The sequence below is a fragment of the Schistocerca cancellata genome, chromosome 2 (genome assembly GCF_023864275.1).
Source record: "Schistocerca cancellata isolate TAMUIC-IGC-003103 chromosome 2, iqSchCanc2.1, whole genome shotgun sequence".
Taxonomy (NCBI): Eukaryota; Metazoa; Arthropoda; class Insecta; order Orthoptera; family Acrididae; genus Schistocerca; species Schistocerca cancellata.
Window position 1 is genome coordinate 654,524,306 of NC_064627.1, and position 15,188 is coordinate 654,539,493.

Genomic DNA, 15,188 nt, shown 5'->3' on the forward strand with positions numbered 1-15,188 from the left:
TCGTAAAAATCCAGAGCTGTTTGGAGAATCCTGCCCATAACACTCCGAATGTTCTCAATCTGATATCCTGCGGCCTTGCTGGCCAAGGTAGGATTTGGCGAGCACGAAGACTAGTAGTAGAAACTCTCACCGTTTGCGGGCGGGTATTATCTTGCTGAAATGTAAGCCCAGAATGGCCTGCTATGAAGGAAAACAAAACAGGGTGTAGTATATAGTCGACGAACCACTATGCTACAAGGCTGCCACGGATAGCAACCAAAGAGGCCCTGCTATGGAAAGAAATGGCACACCAGACCATCACTCCTGGCTGTCGGGTTGTATGGCGGGCTGGTATCCCACTGCTGTCCGGGGTATATGCAGACACGTATTCGCTGGTCATCGGGGCTCAGTCCGAAGCAGGACTCACCACTTAAGACAACGCTACGGCAGTCCATGAGAGACCGAAAACCTGTATGGAGACTATCGCCCGCTATATGACCCGGCAACCAGGATTGAAGGTCTGGGGCGCATTTCTATTCATAGCAGGACCCCCTTGGTTGTCATCCTTTGCACCCTTACAGCACGATATTCTACGACCCGTTTTGTCGCCCTTGATGGAAAGCCATCCTGGGCTTACTTTTCAGCGAGATAATGCCCGCCCGCACAGGCCAGAGGTTCTACTGCCTCTCTTCGTTCTTGCCAAACCCTATATCGGCCAGCAAGGTCGCTGGATCTCTCCCCAATTGGGAACGTTTGGAGCAGTATCGGTAGTGCCCTAGAAACCAACTCGGGATTTTGGCGATCTGACGCGTCATTAGACAGAATTTGGCACGATATCCCTCAGGAGACATCCAACAACTATATCAGTGGCCAGCCGAAGAACTGTTTGCAAAAGAGCGAGAGGTGTATCAACTCGTTGCTGACTTGATCAATTTGTGAAGCTTGTTCTCTGGAATAAAGTATTCAGTTTTTCTGAAATTGTAATCATTTGTTTGTCTGTACATGTACACCACATCTATCTATTTCCATCCCATTTGGATAATTCTTTCGTGGGGCATGGATTTTTTTTTTAAAGGGAATAGTGTTCTTGTCAAAAAATTGGACGCACGAGTTATTAAGGTGATTGTGTGATAATTCTTGCGCTTATCTGCCCCTGCTATTTCGGGATTGTGTTGATGGTAGTCTTACGAAAGTCTAACGGTATGTTTCCAGTCTCAAGGATTCTACAAATATTTCGTTGGTTTCCAGTTCCCCTATGATCACAGAAATTCTGAAGGATCGCAAGTTTCCAGAGGTATGGAAAACTGACTAATACTGGAGCACCCATATTCTCAATACCGACTCCTTTTTACCGGAAGAACGCGGAAGGAAAAGTGCCACCTTAGCAGCCGCTGTCGCTTATGCTCTGAGGGCGTCCAGACTGGTGCAGAGGGCGACAGTCCCGCCTGTCGCGGCCAGAACCAGAGCAGAGCGTGGGTGGGTGGCGCGGCGTCAGCTGCAGGCGGCTGCGGCTGCGGCTGCTGCAGTCCGTCAGCACGTCGCGCACGTCACGTCACGTGGCGCCCCGTCGCCGCCACCTGGCCGCTGACTCACCCCGCCCCGGTCATCTGTCAGCTGCGTGCCTCCCGCACTGGGCCAACACGCACGCGCAGCTGCAGCTTTCCGATAGACCTCGGCGTACGCTCTACTGTGCCACTTGTTTCCCCGCCGCAAATAAATTCGCAATATTTTGAAATGTGAGCAGTTTCCTATTGTTATTAAGCACTTCCTCATATTCATTTACTCGAATACAAAAAAGTTGCTGCAGAAACTATTTCATAATTAGCAATAGTACTGTTTTACAATTTCTTACGAAAAGGATTACGCTGAGATGACAAAAGTCATGCGATACCTCCTAATATCGTACTGGACTTCATTTTCCCGGCATGGTGCAGCTCGACGTGACACGGACTCGACAAGTCGCTGGAAATCTCCTGTAGAAATATTGCTCCAAGCTGCCTCTAAAGCCGTCTATAATTGCGAAAGCGTTGTCGGTGTGCGATTTTTTACACGAACTGACCTCTCGATTACGTCCCATAAAAGTTCGATTGTATCATGTCGGACGATCTGGATGGCCAAATCATTGGCTCGAATTGTCCACAATGTTCTTCACATGAATCGCGAACAACCGTCGCCAAGTGACAAGAAGCATTGTCATCCATAAGTTCCATATTTGTTACGGAATACGAAGTGCTGCAAATGGTCTCCAAGTAGGCGAACATAACCATTTCGAGTCAATCATCGGTTCAGTTGAACCAGTGGACCCAGTCCATTCAGCCCACATCATTAGGGAGCCACGACCAGCTTGCACCGTGCCTTGTTGACAACTTGGCTTTGTGGAGTCTCCGTCGCCCTTGAACACTGCCACCTGCTCTTACCAATTGAAATCGGGACTCATCTGACCGGATCACGGTTTCCCAGTCGTCTACCGCCCAACCTATAAGTCACAGCCGGTCGGTCTGACCGAGCGGTTCTAGGTGATTCAGTCTGGAACCGCGTGACCGCTACGGTCGCAGGTTCGAATCCTGTCTTGGGCATGGATGTGTGTGATGTCCTTGGGTTAGTTAAGTTTAAGTAGTTCTAAGTTCTAGGGGACTGATGACCTCAGATGTTGAGTCCCATAGTGCTCAGAGCCATTTGAACCATTATAAGTCACACGCCCACGAGAGGCACTACAGGTGGCGTCGTGCTTTAGCAAAGGCACTCGCGTCTGTCTTCTGCTGCCACAGCCCATTAACGAAAAATTTAGCCGCACTCTCCTAACGGATACATTCGTCGCACGTTGATTTCTGCGGTTATTTCAAGGAATGTTACTTGTCTGTTAGCCATGACATCTCCACGGAAACGCAGTTGCTCTCGGTTATTACGCGAAAGCCGTCGGCCATTGCGTTACCAGTGGTGAGAGGTAATGCCTGAAATATGGTATTCTCGGCACGCACTTGACACAGAGTATCTCGAAATATTTAATTCCCTAATGATTTCCGACATGGAATGTCGCATCCGTCTGCCTCCAACTAGCACTCCGCGTTCAAAGTCTGTTATTCCCGTCAGGCGCCCGTAATCACGTCGGAAACCTTTTCACATGAATAACCTGGGTACAATCGACAGCTCCACCAACGCAGCGCCCTTTTATTCCTTGTGTTAGGGAGACTACCGCCATGTATATGTGTATATCGCGATCCCGTGCTTTTTTGTCACCTCAGTGCATGTTAAACATGACGATTGTTAAATCGGGTTTCACATTTTCACATCATCCGTATACACGTTCACAGTCTCAAGAGAACTGCTGCTTATAAATATCAATATTGAGGAAAAAATATTGGTTAAAAAGTCATGGAACGTTTACAACGTGCAATCTTTTCAGTTTTTACGGAAACAACAGATCCATATTGATTTTAGTATACTGGTATGCGAAACTTAAGCACGAAAGTAACTTCCCCGTGATGTTTCACTGCCAAATAACATAGCACTATGAGATTTGATATATATACGAGGGTGAGTCAAATGAAAATCTTAAATTTGTAATAACAAATCGAAATTTCGCGCCGTTATCCTGTAAGGTAACTGTGCTACAAACAGCGTGCAGAATGGGCTGTAGGTGGCAGCATAGTGCAGATGCACACAGACCGTCGCACTATCAGTATAAAGATGGCCGCCCCACTTGCGACTTGCACCAGGGAAGAACAGCGTTCTGTAATTCGGTTTGTACGTAGTGAATGTGTGAAACCAATTGAAATTCAGTGACGAATGAAGGTTCAGTACGGTGATGCCTGTTTGTCACAGCAGCAAGTCTACGAATGGAGTAGGAAGTTCGCAAATGGTGTGGCTTCAGTGGAAGATGCTCCTCGTCCAGGTCAGGCACAACGAGTTGTGGCTCGACAGAACATTGCAGCAATTGAAGCCATAGTGGAGGACAACCGCCGAGTGACACTGAATGACATTGCAGCATGTTTACAGATTAGTCATGGGTCAGCACACCACATTGTGCATGATGTGCTCCAGTTGCATAAAGTGTCTGCAAGATGAGTGCCACGGCAGCTGACTCCTGAAATGAGAGAACGACGTGTTGATGCTTTTGAAGAACTTCTTCGGCGCTTTGAACGAGGCGGTGATGGCTTCCTTGCAAGAATCGTTACTGGGGACGAAACCTGGGTTCACTTCCACCAACCGGAAACGAAGAGAGCGAGCATCCACCATACTCACCAGACCTTGCCCCAAGTGCTTTCCATATGTTTGGACCACTCAAGGGCGCAATGGGAGGCAAGAAGTTCCGTTCTGATGAAGAGGTACGCCACGCGGTGCATGAGTGGTTGCACGGAGTACCAAAAGAATCTTTTTCTAAACGAATTTATGCACTTTGTAAGGGCTGAAGGACTTGCATTGAGCGTGGGGGAGATTATGTTGAAAAGTGATATAGTATTGTACCACTTCTGCACAATAAATAATATTTAGAAAATATTTAAGGTTTTCATTGGACTCACCGTCGTATCATCGTACAGCTCAATATGTCTGAAAAGAGCACTCGCAGTGCCAGCGACCTGGTGTAAAGCAGGTGCCGTTATCTGGAACTTTTTTCTTGGTTAAACAGGAACAATAATTGTTTTATTCCCTTTGTTTATGAATTTTTGGGGTTCATTTATTGGTAGTTAAACTTTACCTGCATTGCACTGAGCTGTGAGAGTGGTCGTAAGTGTTATTCTGTGATGCTGTAAACATAAAAGGTGTCGAGTAGCTGGTGGAATTTACAGTGTTTTGAGTCTGCAAGTGCGGCAGACTGCTTGCATTCACTACTGCCAAACCCCAGACGGCTCACACGAACCAAAAGGCTAGTACGCACACAGAAATACTAAGATTACTAACAACTTGAACTGGGACAGTGGCTGTACCTCTAGTGGTGCACAGAAATCGGCACTCTGTATTGATAGGCTACAGATATCTAATCCATTATCCACCGTCTAACGAAATCACCATCGGTGGCAATGTTCCTCTGTCACAGACGCCGATTTGCTCTCTGGTACCACGTGGAAGTTCTGTCACTTCGCCACGTCTCCATGACGTTACTCACCCAACCAAATAAAGTACCACACGCCTTACAGATCATCGAAAGGTTGAGTCGACACAAAAATCTAAAGCAGCAAGAAATCCAGTGAAACATCTGACTAATTAATGTTAGATACACTACTGGCCATTAAAATTGCTACACCTAGAAGAAATGCAGATGATAAACGGGTATTCATTGGACAAATATATTATACTAGAACTGTCATGTGATTACATTTTCACGCAATTTGGGTGCATTGATCCTGAGAAATCAGTACCCAGAACAAACACCTCTGGCCGTAATAACGGCCTTGATACGCCTTGGATGGCATGTACAGGTACAGCTGCCCATGCAGCTTCAACACGATACCGCAGTTCATCAAGAGTAGAGACTGGAGTATTGTGACGAGCCAGCTGCTCGGCCACCGTTGACCAGACTTTTTCAATTGGTGAGAGATCTGGAGAATGTGCTGGCCAGGGCAGCAGTCGAACATTTTCTGTGTCCATAAAGGCCCGTACAGGACCTGCAACATGCGGTCGCGCATTATCCTGCTGAAATGTAGGGTTTCGCAGGGATCGACTGAAGGATAGAGCCACGGGTCGTAACACATCTGATATGTAACTTCCACTGTTCAAAGTGCCGTCAATGCGAACAAGAGGTGAGCGAGAAGTATAACCAATGGCACACCATACCATCACGCCGGGTGATACGCCAGTATGGCGATGACGAATACACGCTTCCAATGGGCGTTCACCGCGATGTTGCCAAACACGGATGCGACCATCATGATGCTGTAAACAGAACCTGGATTCATCCGAAAAAATGACGTTTTGTCATTCGTGTACCCAGGTTCGTCGTTGAGTACACCATCGCAGGCGCTCATGTCTGTGATGCAGCGTCAAAGGTAACCGCAGGCATGGTCTCCGAGCTGATAGTCCATGCTGCTGCAAACGTCGTCGAACTGTTCGTGCAGATGGTTGTTGTCTTGTAAACGTCCCCATCTGTTGACTCAGAGATCGAGACGTGGCTGCGCGATCCGTTACAGCCTGTCACCTCGACTGCTAGTGATGCGAGGCCGTTGGGATGCAGCACGCTGTTCCGTATTACCCTCCTGAACCCACCGATTCCATATTCTGCTAACAGTCTTTGGATCTCGACCAACGCGAGCAGCAATCGCGATAGGCTACAATCCGACCTTTATGAAAGTCGGAAACGTACGCATTTCTCCTCCTTACACGAGGCATGACAACAACGTTTCACCAGACAACGCCGGTCAACTGCTGTTTGTGTATGAGAAATCGGTTGGAAACTTTCCTCATGTCAGCACGTTGTAGGTGTCGCCACCGGCGCCGACCTTGCGTGAATGCTCTGAAAAGCTAACCGTTTGTATATCACAGCATCTTCTGTCGGTTAAATTTCGCGTCTGTAGCACGTCATCTTCGTGGTGTAGCAATTTTAATGGCCAGTAGTGTACTTTCGTCCTTAAGTTTTGCACACCAATGTATATCTAGTTAAACCGGTTCCCTCGATCAAATCCTTCAAATTTCTACTAGGCGCACAACTACAACAGTAGACGGTGGATCGAATGACCAGTGTGTATTGTCATTTCCTTTCCACGTGTTAATATCAACTGCAGCAAACGGATGACTTACAGTGCCCGCCGTGTCATCACCGTGTGTTCGTACAAGAGAACCCGTCAGTACTGTGTTACGTTTTCAGTAACGTCATATTTGCGTAAATAGTACACTGTGATGCTTTTTGGAAATGTCTTGAGGAGAGGTAGTGCATTACCGATTAAAATATTTAAGATGTTGTTAAAAAAGTACTGTTGCTCATATTCTCGCAACAAACGAAGATTCAAGAAAGGTAATCTTTTTCGTTAATGTCCCGCGCCCCCAAGCAGATAAACAAGATTTACTGGATACATTTTTTTCATTTTGTTTCTGAATAAAAAGTTATTTTGGTTGCTCAAGATAAACTGGACACACTGTATTCTAGACACTGAGGGAAGTTCACCATGGCGATGACAATGGAGATAGTCTCAAAAGTGCTTTTTCCAATGGCTCAACGACGGACAGCGCACTGCACAATGCAAATATATGTTCATGTGCAATCGTGTTACAAACTATTGAAAAAGACACACCAAAACGAAAAGTACTCAACTGTTCACAAATGTTCTGACGACATTAATAAATTAGCAAGCATAACTTTCAAATCTGTGTCCACATCTGATCTACAAATCACTATGAGGAGCATGGCAGAGGGCACGTGCAGCTGTACCAGCTACTAGCTCTTCTTCCCGTTCCATACACGTATTGATCGCGGGAAAAATGAACGATTAAACGCCTCTGTGCTAGCTGTAATTAGCGTAATCTTTTCCTCGCAATCCCTACGTCAGCGATACGTAGAGGATTTTATACGAGGGTAGTTTGAAAAGTTCTCTGAATCACCAAGAGAGGTCAGCGCTAGTGCAATGAGTTGTTCACGTGATATTCATTGGACTGTTTCCTGTAAACACGTGCCACATCAGTGCTCTTGAAAGAGAGCTGTGGCGGTGACGCGACTCTGTTGTTGTCCCCGCGTAGTGATTTGCGAAGACGGAAAAAATCGAGATTTGAGCAGTGTTTAAGTACTTAGTAAAGAAAAGTATGAAAGTAAAGGACATTCAAGCCGATTTCCAGAATACACTGAGAGACTCTGCTCCTTCATATTCAACTGCTGCCAACTGGACAAAAGAATTTCAATTTGTTCGGGAGAGCTTAGATGATGATCCGCGCAGTGGTCGGCCAAGATGTGCCACTACTCCAGAAATCATTGCAGATGTGCACAAAATGGTCACGGAGGATGGCCAGTTGAAAGTGCGTGAAATTTCTCATGCTTCCAGATGTCATCAGAGGAGTATATCACATTTTAACTGAAGAATTAGAAACGAAAAAATTATCTGCAAGATGGGTGCCGCGACTCTTGACGCTGGATCAAAAACGAATGAGAATGGTCATATCGTTTGGAGAAACGAACAAGATTTTTTGCGCCGTTTTGTGACCACAAATGAAACTTGGGTGCACCACTATACCCCAGAGACAAAGCAACAGTCAAAGCAGTGGAAACATGCTGATTCTCCACCACCAAAGAAAGCCATGACAATTCCTTCGGTGGGAAAGGTCGTGGCATCAGTGTTCTGGGATGCGAAGAGGATTCTGTTTGTAGATTATCTCCCCACTGGGCAATCAGTTGCTGGAGAATACTATTCTAACCTCCTGGACAAATTGCAACAAATGACACACTAAAAAAGGCCAAGTTTAGCATGGAAGAAAGTCATCTTCCATCAATACAATGCGCGCCCGCAAACATGTGCCGTCGTCATGGCAAAATTACACGAACTAAGATATGAATTGTTGCCACACCCGCCTTATTCATCTGATATGGCTGCGTCAGACTTCCACCTCTTCCTAAAACTGAAAATTTTTCTCGATGGTCGAAGATTCACTTCAAACTAAGAGTTGATAGCTGGAGTTGACAACTATTTTGCTGACCTGAAGAAAACTCGTTTTTAACGTGCGAACAGGGCACTGGAACATCGTTGGACAAAATGCATTAATCTACAAGTATATTGAAAAATAAAAAAAAGATTCAGCGATGTAAGTACTTATTTTCTATTCCGTTCCGAGAACTTTTCAAACCATCTTCGTATTAATAGATTTCTCACAGGGAACTTTCTCAACAATCCTGTAATCCGTATATTAGTGGCACTTAGAAACGCAACCATCTTGTCTGAAACTTACAGAGGTGACTTTACTTTTTTAATTCGTCTACTACACCGAGATTTCGAGGACGGGATAAGGCAAGTTAGTGTGCGTTCTGAATACTTCAACAGTGGGCGCTCCGGACGAGAGCGAGTGACGTGAATTGTAAGCAGGTAGCGGCCGAGGCAAGGCGAGCGCGGTGTCCGGCGCAGGTCGGCGGCGGATATTGTTTCGCTGATAACAAACGCGGGGCATTAATCTCGTGCTTTTTCCCGTGCGCGGCCGCTGCCATATTAACAGCGCCATAAATCTCGGAAAATACGCCGCAGCCGCGGCGGTCAGGGAGGTCCGCGGCCGCAGAGCGACGCCACGCTCATCCGCTTGCGCACTCCGTCATTCCAGGCGAATCCTGCCCTTCAGTACTGACACGGAATGGGGAAGAGGGCGTCAGCACTGTGTGACTGTGATGCTTTACGATCCCCTTAGCATGTGGTTTTCAGAAGCCCTCCCCAGTTGGAAGCTAGAATGCATGAATCCCCTCTGGCTGGAACACAGCTACGAAGGGAACCCACATTTTTGTCTCGGCCAGTTTCGGGTGAAAAAATGCGTAATTTGAAGTGGGACATTTTGAAATATTCCTGCTTTAGACCCTATAGTTTCATGAAGTTTTGACAGCTGGTGGTGCTATACGTAGATTTCAAAATGTCATCTGTAACGGTGGTAAGTTCCATGCTGAGAGCTGTCATTGAGTTTCTTTTTGCGGGAAAATCAGAGCACTGCAGATATTCATAGGCTCTTGTAGAATATCTATGGAGACCTGGCAGTGAACAAAATCCCGGCGAGTCATTGGGCGAGGCGTCTGTCATCATCGCAGTGAGCTCATACCTGGCTGATTTCCCGCTTGGCGACCGGCCGCATGCAGCTGTGACTCCTGCAATGTTCGAACGTATGGACACTCTCATTCGAGGTGATAAAATAAAAATGGTTCAAAATGGCTCTAAGCACTATGGGACTTAACATCTGAGGTCATCAGTCTCCTAGACTTAGATCTACTTAAATCTAACTAACCTAAGGACATCACACACATCTATGTCCGAGGCAGGATTCGAACCTGCGACCGCAGCAGCAGCGCGGTTCCGGACTGAAGCGCCTAGAACCGCTTGGCCACTGCGGCCGTCTCGAGGTGATCAACGGATCACAGTCAAACACTTCATTGATTAACTGGACTTCTCTGTTGGTAGTGCTGACACTATCTTTCACCAGTTGGGGTACTCAAAGGTATGTATCCGTTGGGTTATTCGCCGCCTAATAGAAAACCATGAAGAGCAATGGGGGAGCGTATGTGCAGAGCTGCTTGCGCTTGCGAGTCTTATCTTGACAGTCTTTTGTCGAACATCGTCCCAGGAGATGAAACATGTATTCACCAGTTACAACCGGAACCGAAACTGCAAACCATGCACTGGTGCCACACTACCTCTCATCCGAAGAAAATGTTCAAAGCTGCATCCCAGCCGGTTAAGTCATGGCGACGGACTTCTGGGACTCTGAAAGGATATTTTGTTTTATGTCCTCCCTCGGGGTGCAACGATCAACTCTGAAGTGTGTCGGGCTACACTCAAGAATTTGAAGTAACGACTTCAGCGTATTAGTCGGCACAAAAGTGCAAACGAATTTCTCCTTCTCCATGACAATGCAAGGCCTCACGCAAGTTCTGCGCACCCGAGAGGAGCTCACAACCTTCATTGGGCTGTTCTTCCTCATCCACCTTACAGCCCGGATCTCGACACATTCCGATTTCCATCTGTTTGGTCCAATGCAAGACGCACTCCACCGCAAGCAATACGTGGTTGATTGTGACGTTATCCATGCCGGAAGACGATGGTTTCGACGTCGACTAGTGGAGTGGTATCATGCTGGAGTACAGGCCCTCCCATTAAGGTGGCGTGAGGCCGTCGCACTGAACGGAGTTTATGTTGAAAAACAGGAATTTGCAGCCAAAAGAGTGGGAAGTGATATGGTGTGCTGGAATCCTGAAGGAAACCAACCTACTCTCAGAAAAAAATGTGTTGCTTTACTTACTGAACCCCGATTATATTAACGAAGAATATTGAGACCTTAACTTTATTGGAATGATTGCTGCTGTGCGGGTACGATAGCATCGATGAATTTAGAGAACGAAATTTTTTCCCTACAAGCTGTTACTTACAACAAGTACTTTATTACCACTACTAGCTAGTTCGGAGAGTTTGTTTAAGACTGAAGATTATGCTGTTATTATTTGTCTGTCGGCAAACTTCTGATAGCGCGGCGCTCTTGATGGGCGAAGTGGTCTTTACCGGAACAGACGTGCAACTGCCCTACAGGCGCACCAAAAATCAGTTGCCGGTTCCTGTGTAGAAGTAAAGTACACCTTCTTGATATATGTCGATTTTCTTCGTGTGATTTAAATTATCCGCGTCAATCAGTTGAGTTCGTGTATTTAGTGACGTACATAGTTCTTCAGAAGTGATGGGAAAAGCGTACTACATCGCGAGAAACTGTGCACAATACGAAGAAAAGATATTTGGGGCCTAAAGAGCGTTCGGTCGTGTGTGACGAAATTATAACTTATGCTAAAGAATTGACACAGACAGAACTGTTGGCTAATTTTGCCAGTCCGACTCAAATGACTACAATTTATGCAAAACCCAGAATTGACACAATAGGAGACTTTAGACAGGAACGACAAAATAAAGAACATTGTTTAGTAAAATCGCCAAGAAAGATCACTAAAATTTTGGGAAGAAACTCATGGTCGTAGAAAGCTTTACAAAGTAGGTATCTCGACAAACGGTGGATGACTAACACATAAATTCAAAAATAATACCGACACTAAGCAAATTATTGCAATGTAAAATAACAAACCCGTTTGCCTGAACAGAAATATGTTTTGCACAAGAAACTGCGTGAAATGCGATTTTTCTGGAAGATATCTGTAAGTGAAGGGAAGATTCTGGAGGAGACAACTGACGTAATTGACTGGCGATGTAAATAGTTGCTACAAGTACGGAGACGAAGACAGGAAGGCAGTAAGTTCTTTTATGTCGACGAAACTTGTGTGTATCGTTTTACCTCTTGACAAGAACTGATGGAGCAATACACTGTTCAAATCGAAGACAACACAGAGCGGAACCCTCACATTTGACCGCAGTTGTCAAACTGTTTTCAGTCTTGAAGATGCAGAATGCCTCCTCTGGGACGACTAGGCCTCAGTTTCAACACTATATTAGTCAGCTCTTGTTTCTTCACCTGTTGTGACTCGTTTCAGTAGGTCCGTGTATTTTTGTCTTCATCTAGCGACTCCTGAGCAACTTCCTGTTTTCGTTTCAAAATTCATCAATTTTGGAACAAATTTAACGGAAACTCGAGAAATAATTTCATGGCATGAACCAGTTGATATGGCAACGTCTTCAGCGACAACTCTGATTGTGATTCGGCGACAGCTCATAGTCAGTTCTTGCACTTTTTCGACGATTTGGTTGTCCAGGGCGCTCGTCATCTAGAACGTCTTCATGACCTTCTTCGAAACGCTTCTGTCAGTCGTAAACCCTTGTTATATTCATAAGAGGCTCACCGAAGTAATATTTAACATTTCTAAAAGTTCGATGCACTTATCTTCCCCCTTGTATCAAGATTTTTATACATGTAAATAATCGCCACTACTACCAAAACATGTTACTTTTTTGACATCTGACAATCGACTAAATATCAGACATGCATAACGCTGTATAGACACTTTTCAGGCGTGCTTACCAACACAATGACAAAAAAGCCGTGTTAATCGGACTAATTCAATACGCGAAATGACCATTTCCCCATACTTTTTGAACACTCCTCTTGTACTCAGAATACTTGTGTTTCAATTCAGCCCGTCGAAGATGGTTTTATCTCTTAGCGGAAACACAACGAAGGAATGATCCTTTAACTCTAGGGAATAACTGCACTATATTGTGCTGAAAATCCTGCTGGAATATATGCACCAGTATAGGGGAAGACAGTAAACCACCATGCATTCAGGTGAACACGAATTCTGTTCTATTTTTGTAGAAGATGTATGAATCCCGACTTACGACTTATATTCCCACGTTAATGCATTTTACTCTACAAAGGTGCGTTTCAAAAGGGGATCGTCTTCTGTATGTGGTATAGTGTTAACTCATACACCTAAAAATAAATGCTGCTCGGACCTATCTGCATACTGCGTTGCAACTGATTTAAAGCGACCCCGCGGAAGGACCGATATAACTTTGCGCAACAACCTGTACAACCTGTAGAACCACTTTGTGACGCATCTGGGTAGGCAGAGTGGGAGAATTCGGCTGCTCGCTCATGAGTTTACCGACAGGCTATAAATGTGGATGGTAAGTAATTTCTGTTTTATTCAACTGACGAGAATGATGTATCAACATGGATTGTGCGCTTGGGAATTGCCACTCACTACGAACTAGCTATTAAAGTTAATACAGTACTAATTTCAAATAACAGCCTGGTGTAAACGGTGTCGCTCTGTACTGAACTTTGTAACAAACGACTTGTCTAGGAACGTTCACAAGATATTAGCGACTATGACACAGGGCTATGTGCGAGATATGTTGACAGTGCGGGGAGAGAGAGAGAGAGAGAGAGAGAGAGAGGTGTTGTTGATGAAGGAGTCACTGCTATGCCGTGACATCACGTGAGTGACCATGACCAGTTAAAGGTGCATGAATACGAGTTAATAAACACTATTTTGGGAATATAAATACATTTTGGGAAATATAAATACATTAGTGGGTTACGTGTTTAACTGCAAAAGACTGTGATGACTCAAGTTTTGTCAAGTCAGACAATGACCGGATGTTTAATGGAAATTATAATAATAAATATAACTTACATAAGTAGCACACAGAAAGATGATAATAGGGTGGTCACAAACAGTCAGGAAAGCTTGTAAGGGTGTTGCAGGGGAGGTTGTGCTGAGAAATAAGTGTTACGAAAAAAAATCGATACGTTGCGTTGTTTCTGAGTTATTTATCATTAAAGTTAGCCAACCAGGTCGTTGTGCGCGCAGATTCAAACACTTGCACGCGTTAAAATGCGGTGATGCACAGACGTCTGTGGGTCCGTGAGTTAGCATTTTACGTGCTCATTACCCGTTAATATGTACCTTTTCCGGAAGTGATAAATTGAAGCTAGGTGAGCAGGTTTGTTTGTTCGGTTTGAGAAAGTCAAACGAAGAACACGTATGGCGACGCCACCTCTGACAGACTGCTTGAGTTTGCGCACGCGACGACCCTATTGGCTGACTTCAATGCTAACCACAACAATTTTTTTTTCTCCCTTCTTACATGACGTGACTTAAATGATAGGTCCACTCTCTGCGTTCATAAGACAGCACGGAGTTGAATTCATGCAGTGGTATTCTCCCCAAATGTTTGTGTTCCTATGCTGTATCACAGGAAAATCCTTGGCTGCGACAGCTCATATCTATAACCAAAGAGAACAGGAAAAAAACGAGTGTGTTGTACCGCTGAGTTGTTCATTTCGTTATAAGAATTTACGTACTCTGCTGACATGAAGGGACGTTATTGTGTGTGTTGATGTTCATAACCTCGTCTGGTACTGTTTTGGGTAATGCAGACGGTTATAACTAATGCGACAAGTAAACAACCCAACTGGATACGATGAATGTATCCTGGCGCGATTCAGAACTCCCTCTTGCACTTTGTACATGAATTAAAGCAAATATGTGTCTTACAAGGCAATTACCTGTTTTAGCTGCTTTGGTACTATTATCCCAAAACATTAAAACCTTTGGTACAGTTTTTCAAAGTTTGGGCAGGAAAGGATTAACAATTATTTCTCAGCAAACTCACCCGAACACCCTTAGTAGCTTTTCAGACTGTTTCTGACCACCCTGGATAAAACATGTACAGAGTTGAGCTAAATTTAGGCCTACCAAACTACAGGCCAATTGGCGGGCTGTTCGTACGTAGGAATACAGACAATGCTATGTAGTGATAATGTTTGCGGAAAATGTACATGCTTTGCAAATGCAGAAGAGTCTCCCACTCTGTGCAAGCAAAATTCTGGACATAACGAGATATCCGCAAACTGAAGGGTATCAAAAAATTCTACTCAAGAGGAAACTGGAGTAGTAACTAAGTCCGATCATTTTTTATTTCGTTTTATGAATTAATTATTTTCCGTTCAATTTATTTCTAATTAACTATAATTTTTTGTATTACTTATTTTGAACTTTTATTGTGTTGTCGAATTTAATAACTAAATTGTCATCGAAATGTTACACATTTGAGCAACGGTATAGAAAAGGTGAGGAAAACATTGAGATTCACTTTTAGGCTACT

At 44.8% G+C, this 15,188-nt stretch overlaps 1 protein-coding gene across 1 annotated transcript in view; it reads right to left on the reverse strand.

Moving 5' to 3' along the window:
- The window catches only part of LOC126157321 (mediator of RNA polymerase II transcription subunit 1.1), a 1,177,938-nt gene that overhangs the window by 964,209 nt on the left and 198,541 nt on the right, over window positions 1-15,188 (reverse strand). The window lies entirely within an intron of this gene.